Below are 11,958 nucleotides of genomic sequence, written 5' to 3' on the forward strand. Positions count from 1 at the left end.
ATGCAGGACAATCCTTTTCATAACATATATTTGATATTAATTTCTCTATGTGGTTGATTTCTTGAATATCTACTTCCATTGGCTCCTGTAAGGTTATTATCATTCATTACTGCTTCACTGTCTCTAAAGTTTTGACATCTTCAGATGCTGCTCTAGTGTGTTTTGACAGATATAAAATTGTTACCCACTGGCCATATATCACCTTTGCTATTATCTATACTAATGGTTCAGGACAGTGGTTCCTAGAAATTTGGGTTTCAGAAACAATGAAATTGGTTAAAAATTTGGGGAATCAACAAATAATAATCAAATTTTAACTTTACCAGCATAACCATCAAAAATAGCAACAGCAACAACTTCATGTACTTTGCTAATATTTCATAAAAGCATGTTTTAATATCTAAAGTATGGGAACGGTATTATTTAACAAAATAAGTCAGTCTTGTAAAGTGAATAAATCTTCTATTATGAAGAACCCAGATAAGCTTTGCATGACAGGGTTATTATAGGAAGGCTCATTACACAGATGATGTAGGCATGACCACCAAGTGAAGGTTGCAAGGAGACCAGATTTGGTATCAAATGATTATACTTCTTTTCTTCTATTCTCTCCTTCTCCCAATGGAATAGAGCAGAAAGCAGAGTGAGATTAAGAATGAAAAATCAAAACAAGCTCCTTCCCTAAAGCCAGGCTTTTTAAGCTTAGACCGTGCTAGCACTGGATACCATTAGATATAGACGGTAGCTCTTAAATGGAGAAGAACATAGTGAAAATCTTTAACACTCAGAATGACTGGACAGCTCTGCCTGAGATCTCACGAAGAGATGACAACGGAAGGTTTGCTCTTGCGGACACTGAGATTGGAGAAAGATTAATTTTGTGTTGTTTCTCACCCAAATAAAAATATTCCATAGTTAGTGAACATACATTTCTAATAAATACTTGTTAAACACAATTGAATGATGTGAGAACTAAAATAAAAACTGGCTCAGTTATGCAATCAGTTGAAAATTTGCTTAGACTATTAGTTAAATATATTGACTGTATTATCATTATTATCTGCTGTACATTTACAGTTTAACACTTTGATTCTGCTTTGTGTTCAGGTGATTTTTGCCTCTCATGCTAAGGGACAAGTGTATGAAACACTTCTCTCCCCTTGGTTTCATTAACAAACATCTGAGTTTGTCCACTGTAAGGACCGCAGAGATCATTAAGGCATCTTTCTGCAATGTCTGTCAGTCTATCGTGATAAGTCCTACATCACACTCCCATACGCTGGGGAGATGATTGATTTAATAGGCTTTTATTTTAGAAATGTTTTAGAGAAGGTAAAATTCGCAAGCTAAATGTTAATTGCAGATATTAGACTGAAAACGTTAGATGACGCAAGACAACAAAAGTTTGCCTCAGAAGCCATCTTTGGTGGTAAAATCACACACCCTTGAGAGACATGATTGCTGCCTAATCTTGATCTTTAACTGTTGCAAATCCATTTACTCAAAAGTGGTCTTATTAGCAAGATGGGAAGCATCATATGTGTGCAAGAATTTTAGAGGCCTTAGGAAGATCCTCCAATTTATATCTCAGCATTCGGCTAGATATTCTTTATTGAATAACCGCAAATATGAAAGTAAAAAATAACTTAGATTTCTGTGAAGTTTTCATAGGTAGCAAAAGTGTTAGAAAAATGCAGTACAATCTTTTTCATAACATACATTTGATAATAATTTCTCTATGTGGTTGTTTTCTGGAATATCTACTTAAACTGGCTGATGTCAGGTTATTAGCATTCATTACTGCTTCACTGTATCTAATGTTTGGAGTTCATCAGACACTACTCTAGTGTGTTTTCACAGGTATAAAATTGTTACCCCCGGCAATATATCACCTTTACTATTAAATGTACCAGTGGGTAAGGAAAGTGGTTCCTAGAAATTTGCGATTCAGAAATAACAAAATTGGTTAAAAATTTGGGGAATCAATAAATAATAATCAGATTTTAACTTTATCAGTGAAGAACATCAGAAAAGCAGCAGCAACAACAACCTCATGTACTTTGCCAATATTTCATAAAAGCATGCTTTAATATCTAATGTATGGGAAAGTCATTATTTAACAAAAAAGGACAGTCTTGTAGAGTGAATAAATCTTCTCTTATGAAGTACTTGTTTCATCATTCTTATTTTTCTCCTTTTTCTGACCTGTGAAATGTTTTCCACAGTCCAGGTTCTGAGACTGACATTTCCACAGTACTAAGTGAAAATTTGAAGACAACTATGAAACGAATAAATACCGATAAATAACTTTAGAATATGTTTCTTTCTGTGTAGGTTCTGTGCACCCGCTAGGACCTGGCCTTCACCTGAGGTCTCTGCTTCCCAGCAGGCAGAGTGACAAGGTGGCCATGCATCCCCCTTATTCCTCTTCATGACGATAGAGCATTCTCTCTCCTTCTTCTTTAAAACCCCGAATATCATCAGATTGTGTCACTCAGGCCTCTCTTCAATACTGTTAAGCACTGACTGCAGGTGTTCCATCTTTCACCTTAATTTTAATACCCATCACTCCGTTATTACCTCTACTACTATTCTCAATATCTACAATATGTAAAATATAAACATTTGCTATGAGTTCTTTAGAAGTATCAGTTCCTTAAGTCAACATAATAACTCCCTGAAGTAAGTAGTAGTATTATACCCCGTCACAGCTGACAATACTGAGTCCTTGAGAGGTTAAGAATTGGGGAGAACCTGTGTTCAACTCTAGGCAGACTGTCTTGAGTCCATGTTCTTCACCGCGTGCTAGGCTGCCTCACAGGTTCTAGATTTCCTGTTCTTTGAGGATATCACCTCCCACTCTACTGCAGTCTCTAATTCACATGGTCATAACGCAGGACCTGCAGTTACAGGACTACAGTCTCTGATCTGAAATTTGATCCTTCTGGAAATCAGAACTTTTTATATTTTAAAAGCCTTCATGATATATTTTGAATATACCAGTGAAGTGTGTGAAGCACTTGTAATCGACACATTGCTATCTCTGTACTGAAGTACCAATGTTCAGACAGTGATAAGAAGTAACGTAACCTCATGTTGGATTTTGTCACCAAATTTATTAGGACACAAGCTTCCAGTGTTATAGCATTTGGAATTTCAGAATTTAGACTTATACTAAAACCTAAAATCTCTCCATTTTGTGTATTTGATCACCTTGCAGGCTCACTTGCTCTAGAAAGCCAACTACAAGTAACTTTTAAACTCTCACTTGCTGGATGTTGTAACTCTCCTCCTCACCAAACTTGAATGCCAACACCAGTCATTTTAATCACTTCTTAGAAATAAAGTTGATTGGAAGAACTGAACATTCTCTTGTAATTTTTTCTGTTAATGATTACCATATTCTGTCTGTCGGTCTATTTATCATGTATTATCTACGCGATACTATACTATCTTCCCGATTGTTACATAGTAACTCAGTTTTAACTGTACATTAGGTCCTTTTCCTATCTTTACTCACACAGTTCTAAATAGTAGGTAATATTACTCTCATATTAAAAATGAGTAATCTGAATCTGAGGGAAGTCAGTAAGTTTTCCATGATCACACGGCCGGGATTTATCCTCAGAGCTTTCAAAGTGGAACTCTTGTGCGATGATTCCCTGGAGACACTGCATTTCTCTCTTAGAAGATGGGCTCGCCCTACAGCTTATACCCAACATATATACTCATACTCTTTATCACTTTTTAAGAGATAACATAAAGAGTAGAAAAAAGCACAAACGGAAGGTCAAAGAATGACTTGATACCTCCCATAGCTCCTGATCCAGCAAATAAGTAATATTAGAGAAGAAGAGTTGGAGGATCTTAAAGATCTGCTGCAAATATTTACATTAAAAATACTTAATGTTAAGATATAATTCCTTAGATACTTTAATCACTTTCTGATGTAGTCCCTAAAATATACCAATGAAGCTAGTTTTGCTTCATTAGATAAGAAAAAATATCTCAGAAATAAATACTCCAAGATATTCTGTGAAAAAATGAGACACACAGACAGACCTAACTTCAATGCTCTGATGAGAATAGAGATGTGTATTGGTAATAGCAATTTTAATGTATTTATATCATCATAAATATTAAAACGATAGAAATAAATTACAAAATAAATTACCTCATACATATACACTGTACATTACACATAAAGTTAGAGTTTTAAAGGCATATTGAAGTATGTATATATATGGGCCATAATTAAATACACTGTTTTACAATCTGGGCTAGAGATTTTTGGTTTTGTTGTTTTTAGTCACAAAATATATTGTGGTTGTTTTTCCATACCAATATACACAAACTTTTTGGCAGTTTTTAATGCCTTCATAACATTCTCTTATATCGGCAGAACATAATTTCTTTAATTTATTCTATATTGATGTAGGTTGTTTCCAGTTAATAATTAAGGCTTATACAATGAATGTCTTGGTCATGTTTGCTTCCTTGCCTGGCTCTTTTCTTAGGATTACTTGGTGGAAATAGAAGTACAGAGTCACGCTACATGTATGATTTAAATATTTATACAAATATTTTAATCCATCCAGGAAAGGAGAAAGTAAAATATATTATCCCTAGATCTATATGAGCATGTTCAACTCTCAGGGCAGTGCTCAATTTCCCAGATTCTAGTTAACATCAAGTATTATTGATCCTTCTAATATCTGCCGATTTGATATATCAAACTCTATTACATTTTAAAATTATTGTAGAAATGGTATTTTGATGTATTTTTTGGCCATTTGTAATTTTCCTCTGAAAAATGGCCTATTCGTTCATTTCGAGTAATGTTTATTGCTTTCTTACAATTTTGTAAAAAGCTTACACTTTTAAATCTATTAACCCTTTTTCATCATGTATGCTGCCAATGATATTTCCCAAGTTTGCCTTTGTTTTCCCTTTAACATGACTGTTTTCTTTTGAAGTTTAAATATTTAAATTGAGTGCATGAATTTCGGTGGGTTTTCTGTTATAATTATACCAATGAAAAATTACAAAAGCTATATTTTCTCTGATTTTCTAACATCTGAAAGAAATCTGTTTTGGTTGTCTGAAATGAATGAAGCAAGATGCTTAACAACATAGTGACCAAAGATTATATGACACATCAACATTTCTTGAAAAATCCATCTTTTCCCATAGCTTACAATGCATTGTAATTTTTATTGTGGACAATGTATAAACTTTGGATAGTGTTACTAGAAACAAAAAAGACAGAAAATTGAAGTCCATCATGCTGATAGGTAGAACAACACACCTCATGGAATAAGAAAACAATCATTCAGGAGACAATCTCTATTGCAAAAATTGTACCATTTGCTCATGGTTCTTTCCGTGATCACAAAATACGCCCCAAACATATAAAATATGAATCTTGTCCTGAGTCAGAATGGCTTGTGTATATGGCTCAGAGACCTCTAGGTGCTCCAGAAAGACCAACGATCAGAAATAAGCTTCTCAAAATGAAAGCAACGTGACCAAGTCCACAGACAGACAAGGAATATAAAAATGTCAGAGTGAACACAAAATCAGGAAACCTATGAAAATGACAGAAAGGCAAGCTTGGTAGGCAAGGTTAGAAAGATACGGGAGGCCTGCAAAGATAAAATCGTTAACAACTGACAGAGCAGGGAATTGCACAGATTTGAGGAGACTAGAAATGATGAGCTTTGTGTTCACCACTCTTAGTACATACATTTCTAGCAAATGCTAAGAGAAGTTCAATTCACCAAAAAAGAGAAAACATAAAGGTTATGCTGTAGAAATTGAGGTACCATTTTCCCTCACCAATTTAATTAATCATTACCATGTATTATATTTCATGTCATAATTATTGAGAAGTTTCCATTATGTTACCATATCAACTTCAGATCTTTCAAACTATCAATTTGATATTTAGGTTTATTTAAAAATTACGTTATAGTTGATAAACTGTCATTTATTACATGGCAATTATAAGTTTTATTGCTCTTCTACACAAAGGGTAAAAAAATCATCAATCAAATGATTTAAAGCAGAATTAGAATTACTGAACCAGCAAAATATCTCATATACATAAGAAGGGATTATAAAACCCAAAAACCAATCAGTGAATGAATCAAGTACATGTGGTAACCATGAGATCAAACACTAACTGTGCACTCAACATTCTAGCTGCTTTTCTCTCTCTCTTAGCCACCCTGGTCTTACAATTTCCTGATTATGTAGCTACTTTCTACTGTAGATTCAATCTTTTTACTCTGTTTTCCAGCCACCCCCCCAAATACATTGAATCATCTTAACATAAGAAATGTGAAAATAATAGAAATTTTATCAATATCCAGTTTGATTTACAACAAGCTGACACCACCTATGGAGTAGAGAGCACTTACGAATTCCTCCATTCCATCCTCATGGGCATCTGTATGCAAGGGGCAGGATCCATGAATTACTGAAGCAAATTCCTGATACAGACATTAAGCATAATAGATTGACTGCTACCCAAAGAGTTTTCCTGGGGAAAATAAGTAAAGCAAGCGATGGACCAAAAAAAAAAAAAAAAAAAAAAAACAGCAACAGCTCCATAAAGTCAATCAGAGAGAAATTTTTGACAAGTGGAGAGTGAGTAGAAGACTTTGTAATGAAAGAAGAAAAGAAATCAAACAAAACAAAGATGTTTTTAGATTAGCAAGGGAAGGGACACTGGTATAAAAAAGAAAATGGAGGGAGGGAAGTGTCTGCAGGGAATGTGGTATGGGGAACTCAGCAACACTTAACAAATAGAATTTAACATTTATTAGTCAAAGAAATATTTTGGGGGAAGTATGAGAGAAGTACACATACTAATATAATTGAAAAACATTGATTTACCCTATTGAATTTGAAGAATGTGTTTTTCTTCTTAATAATACTCAATAACTTGATTTCCAAAACCCATATCATTTGGACAGTGTAAAAATAACTACAACTGTCTCAATCTAATTGCTCACATTTGTACAAAGAATAAATTCATCGCTGATAAACTGTGTTTAAATCCCAACCACTTACAATAACTTTTATGGCATTCTGAAACCATGGATAAAATGGAGCATAAATCAAATGAGTCCTGGTTGAGTTATAACAAGAACAACAAGGGTAAATCTCATAAACATAGGCATGAGATATGAAGCCCATAAAGGCATCAGTTAATGAGTCAGTACTATAAGGTAACCACAAAATCATAAATGCTACCACTGTCACCCCCAGGGTTTTAGCTGTTTTCATCTCTCTCGGCCACTTTGGATTTATAACTATCTGATGATGATTCTGTATCACCAACAGTATTTTCAATCCTTGAAGCCTGTTGTCTCTCCACAGGGATATATTACTGTAGAGAATGATCGTAACGAGGGTAGGTATAAAGAAGGATAGAAAATCTATCAACATCCAGTTTTGATTTACAACTGTCTGACAACCTTCTATGCAGTTGAGGGCACTAGCTAATTCTTCTAGCCCATCGTCATAGGCGCCAGTGTAGAACACGGCACCTCTGTATACAATGGGCAGGATCCAGGAGATGGTGATGCAAATTCCTCACACAGACACTGTGAACTTGGTAGGATAGAGCAAAGGGTCAGTAACAGCAATGTACCTGTCGATGGAGATGAAGTTCAAGTGGAAGAGAGAAGAGTAACAAAAAGCCACATCACGGCATGTGTGGAAAGCACAGAAGCTCTGCCCCAAGTACAAGCAGCTCTCCACGGACCTGACCATGCTGAAGGGCATCACCATGATGCCCACCATAAAGTCAGCACAGGTCAGGGAGACGATGAGAAAGTTGGTAGGAGAGTGCAGCTTCTTGAAATGCAGGACTGAAATCTTCACCAAGAGGTTTCTAAACACGGCCAGCACAGCCCCAAAGCTAAACAGTGCACAGAGAACCAGGCGAAGTCCGGGCAAGTAGGGCGTTTTCACACAGGATCGGTCACATTTTCATTGCACAACTCTGCAGCTGCAGCTGGGGGCGAGTTGCTGCTCATGATGCTTCTCTTTACATTGGGAGAATTCGGTCCTTCTTGATCATCACAAGAACTATGAGATTCTAACTTCAATTGTCCTGGCGGCGAAAACCTAAATACACCAGGATGACTGAGGAAATTATTAGCTATAACTACTCATGTTTTCTGCAATTTACCAGTTTTTATTATAAATCTCAAAAGTTTAACAAAATATGATCCAACAAAAATTATAGGTATGAGTTTACTGAAGGTTAATTTCAACTAATGATTGTTCTCCGTCATCTGATACAAATTCCTTTTAGTCAAAAATATGGGTTTTTTTTTTGTTTGTTTGTTTGTTTTTTGTTTTTTTTTATGTCCAGAATTCCTCTTTGCCACAGGCACTGATCTAGGAAGGAATTATAAGGCTGAAGGATTACCTCTTGTCTGTTTCTGGGTTGTCTGCCTAGGTTCCTGCCTAAAGCATGCAGTCCTGCTTCTAAATAGACGCCAGCAATGGTCAAATCCCTAGATGGAATCCCGGAAGTGCAAGGTGTGAAATTGAAAGATGATTTTTAACAGTGATTACCAAGAAAGTTATTCTACAAAACAGCTCTTTACGTTGAAGTATGTTAGTTGTTATATTTCTTGGGCCAAAGTTTTTTTTTCTTTTTAGTCTTAGCAGTTCCTCTGTTTCAATATTGACAGGCCACCTAATTGTGTTTCAGTTAGAGATACAGTAGGGTGCAAGCAGTGACTATCAGTACCTGGCTTGTTCTCTCCTGTTGTGCATCATGTTTTTGCATCTGCAGTGGTTACCAACAAACAGAAAAAGGTAACATACATTGAGGAACACTTGAGATTGATGGAATATATTACACCAAAGCATTAGAAAACAACATGGTGCTTATACACACCAGCATTTTTGAAAAGAGGTCGGTTCTCCTTTGAAGACATTTTCACTGGAAGAATATTTGCCAGGTGTGTCCCTGAATGTGAGAAAGGGGCAAGAAACCCTCGAACTACACATTGGTTTGTGGTTCCAGGTGATAGAACTTCCCGTTCCCAATGCTAAAAGAAGTCAAACAATGAGAAGGAAGCTGTAACATGGGAACACATTCCTTGGTCATTTGCCATCCCTGGAATGCTGGAACATTGCAAAGCAAGGAAAAGCCTTATTCAGCCTTTCTAAGGAAGGGATCAGACTCTTCTCACTGCAGAGTTTTGACCTTAGAGATATTTGTGAACTTGCTTTTCAAGGTGTAAGAGTGCCGTGGGTATTATTATGAATCCATCTGGCCATATGATTCCTCATCAAGAAATTTCACACTCTGAAATGAACTATATTTTAGATTCCTGCTAATATTTTTGAGAGCCTAATTTTGTAGTGTTAATGCTCATATAGACACAGGTCTAGGCCAGCCTTTCTCAAATTCAGCACTATGAACATTTGTGTTCAGAGAACTTCTTTCTATGAAGATCTGTCCTGTACATTGGCAGACTTTTAGCAGGATCCCTACTACTAGATGCCAGTAGATGCCAATAAAATCTCCCCAAATGTGAAAACCAAAAATGTGTCTAGATATCGAAAAATGTCCTCTGGGCACAAATGGCTCAATAGCCTGCCCCACTAGAACTATTATTCTAGGCAATAAAAAAGTATCATATAACACTTCTCATTTTTGGTAAAGAAATAACTTGGTATCTCCCGCCATTATTCTGAGATTTATTCATTAATGAATTTTTGTATTTAATACGTTTATTGAATACCAGGAGCTGGATGCAAAATAATGAAACAAAGAGATATGATCTTTAGCCTCATGAAGCTTTCAATTTTGAGGTGGAAAAAAACTTTAAAGAAGTACACAGAGAAATGGTTATATGAATGCATATTGAAATAGTATTATAAAAGTGAAAAAGAGTAGTTTGTGATAGTAAAATAAGCAGCCAGGCAGGAAAGTGTAGACAAAAATTTTCCAATGAGAAAGTTAAGACAAAAATACTACTTTAATAGTTGTAAATTAATGACATAATATACATTTGGAAAAAAATAAATGAGAATTATAGAGGAGTAGCTAGGATTTTTAGACCTTTGTCAGCAGACGAAAACGATGCAAAGAAATATTATATTGGCAAGAGAGAGACAGAGAAAGAAAGACAGAGATGAAAGCCTAGCTTCTTGTGGTCTGGAAGTGGGAGTAGGGTGGGAGATGTGTAGCTTAATTTCAGAAGAATCTGGACAAACCCTAATCCCAATAAATACCTTTAGAAAACTAGATATCTTTTTTTTTTTTTTAACCAGCTAGATATCTTTTTTTTTTTTTTAACCAGCTTTTAGTTGGTTAAAGTAAATGAATGGCAATTACCTGTTGGCTTCCCAAATTTTTTAACCAGCTTGATATTTCTGAAAACCAAGTTTTCTAAGAACCGCAGTCCTCATCATTAATAATTTTAAATCAAAGGTGGTATTTTAGGGAGTGTCTTCATAGTGTAATTGTTACCATGTCTGCTTTATGCTCAGAAGTTCCTAGGTTCGTGCCCCAGGTGGAGTCACGAAAGATATCCTGGGTGTGCGAGACTCCAGGTACATGCCAGGAGCATATGGGAGCAGACGCCCCACCTTCAGGGATTCAGTTCTTAAGAGGAAATGGCAACAACCATAGTTCAGGTGTGAAGGTCGGGGTGAAATTAAAGAGGAGGGAAAAATAAAAAAAAAATAAAATCTTATAAGAAAATCAATCAATCAGTTTAGACGATAAGGCATTGACCGAAACATAGGTATTTAAGTTAATGGATTAGAATAGAGTCCAGAAATAGAGACACACATATATGGTTGAATGGTTTTTGACAAAAGAACAAACATCATTTACTAGAGAAAGAACAATCTTTTCAAGAAATGCTTCTGCAATTACTGAATATCCATATAACTTCTTCCAATATAAAAAATCTTACTCTCTTCATTGCAACTTATTAAAAATTAATATGAAAAGAATCATAGACCTATAAGAACTAAAATTATAAAAACTCTAGAAGAAGCATAGAAAAATATAGTTGTGACACAAAAATTTATAAGCTGGTCTTCATCAGAATTTAAACTTTCGACTTTTCGAAAAATACTCAATGAAATAAAAAGTCCAATATTCATAACACATATTTCTAAAGAACAGTCAACTCGATAAGAAAACTTTAAAATTCATTAAAAATGGGCAAAATGTTCATGGACAGTTCACAAAAGTGGATACATTAAAGAACAATGATAACATAAACAGATTCTCAACATCATCATTCCTAAATTCAAAAGGAAATACTACTACACATTATCTAAGATGGTTAAAATAAAAAGAAAGGACAGTGCCAAGTGTGGAACAGGACTTGAAGCAATTGGAACATATATAGATTGCTGGTGGGAGTACAAAATGGTGCAATTACTTTAGAAGACATTTTGTAGTTTCTTGTAGAGTTAAACATACACTTCTCATATGATCCAGCAATTCTACTCCTAGATATTTCCAAAAAAAAATAAGAAGAACACACGTCTATGCAAAGAATTGTATACAATGCTCATACCAACACTTTTAATGACAGCCCTAAACTGAACACAAGTCCAAAATCCTATCAACAGGTACATGGATAAAATAATTGTGGTATATTAATATGATAGAATACACTTGAGCAATCATAAGGAATGAACTGCTAATATATCTAATAAATGCCACAGACACTGACCTGGGAGGAAGTGCCTCGTCACAGAAGATTATGTAGTGTATTATGCTATTTAGGTGAGATTTTTAGAGCAGGGGAATTACTCTGCAGTGATAGAATGTGTATTAGAGAACGCCCAGGGCAGAAGAAGGGAAATATGGGAAGAGGATGACTGCAAAAGGGCTCAAATAAAATTGTTGAGGTGTTAGAAGTATTCCATACCTTGAATAAATAGACATATAAATAGATA

At 35.2% G+C, this 11,958-nt stretch overlaps 1 pseudogene; it reads right to left on the reverse strand.

Moving 5' to 3' along the window:
- Nucleotides 1-7,015: 7,015 nt before the first annotated feature.
- Nucleotides 7,016-8,048, reverse strand: LOC105306524 (annotated as a pseudogene).
- Between the last annotated feature and the right edge of the window lie 3,910 nt (nt 8,049-11,958).

Source organism: Pteropus vampyrus, unplaced genomic scaffold (assembly GCF_000151845.1).
Source record: "Pteropus vampyrus isolate Shadow unplaced genomic scaffold, Pvam_2.0 Scaffold443, whole genome shotgun sequence".
Taxonomy (NCBI): domain Eukaryota; kingdom Metazoa; phylum Chordata; class Mammalia; order Chiroptera; family Pteropodidae; genus Pteropus; species Pteropus vampyrus.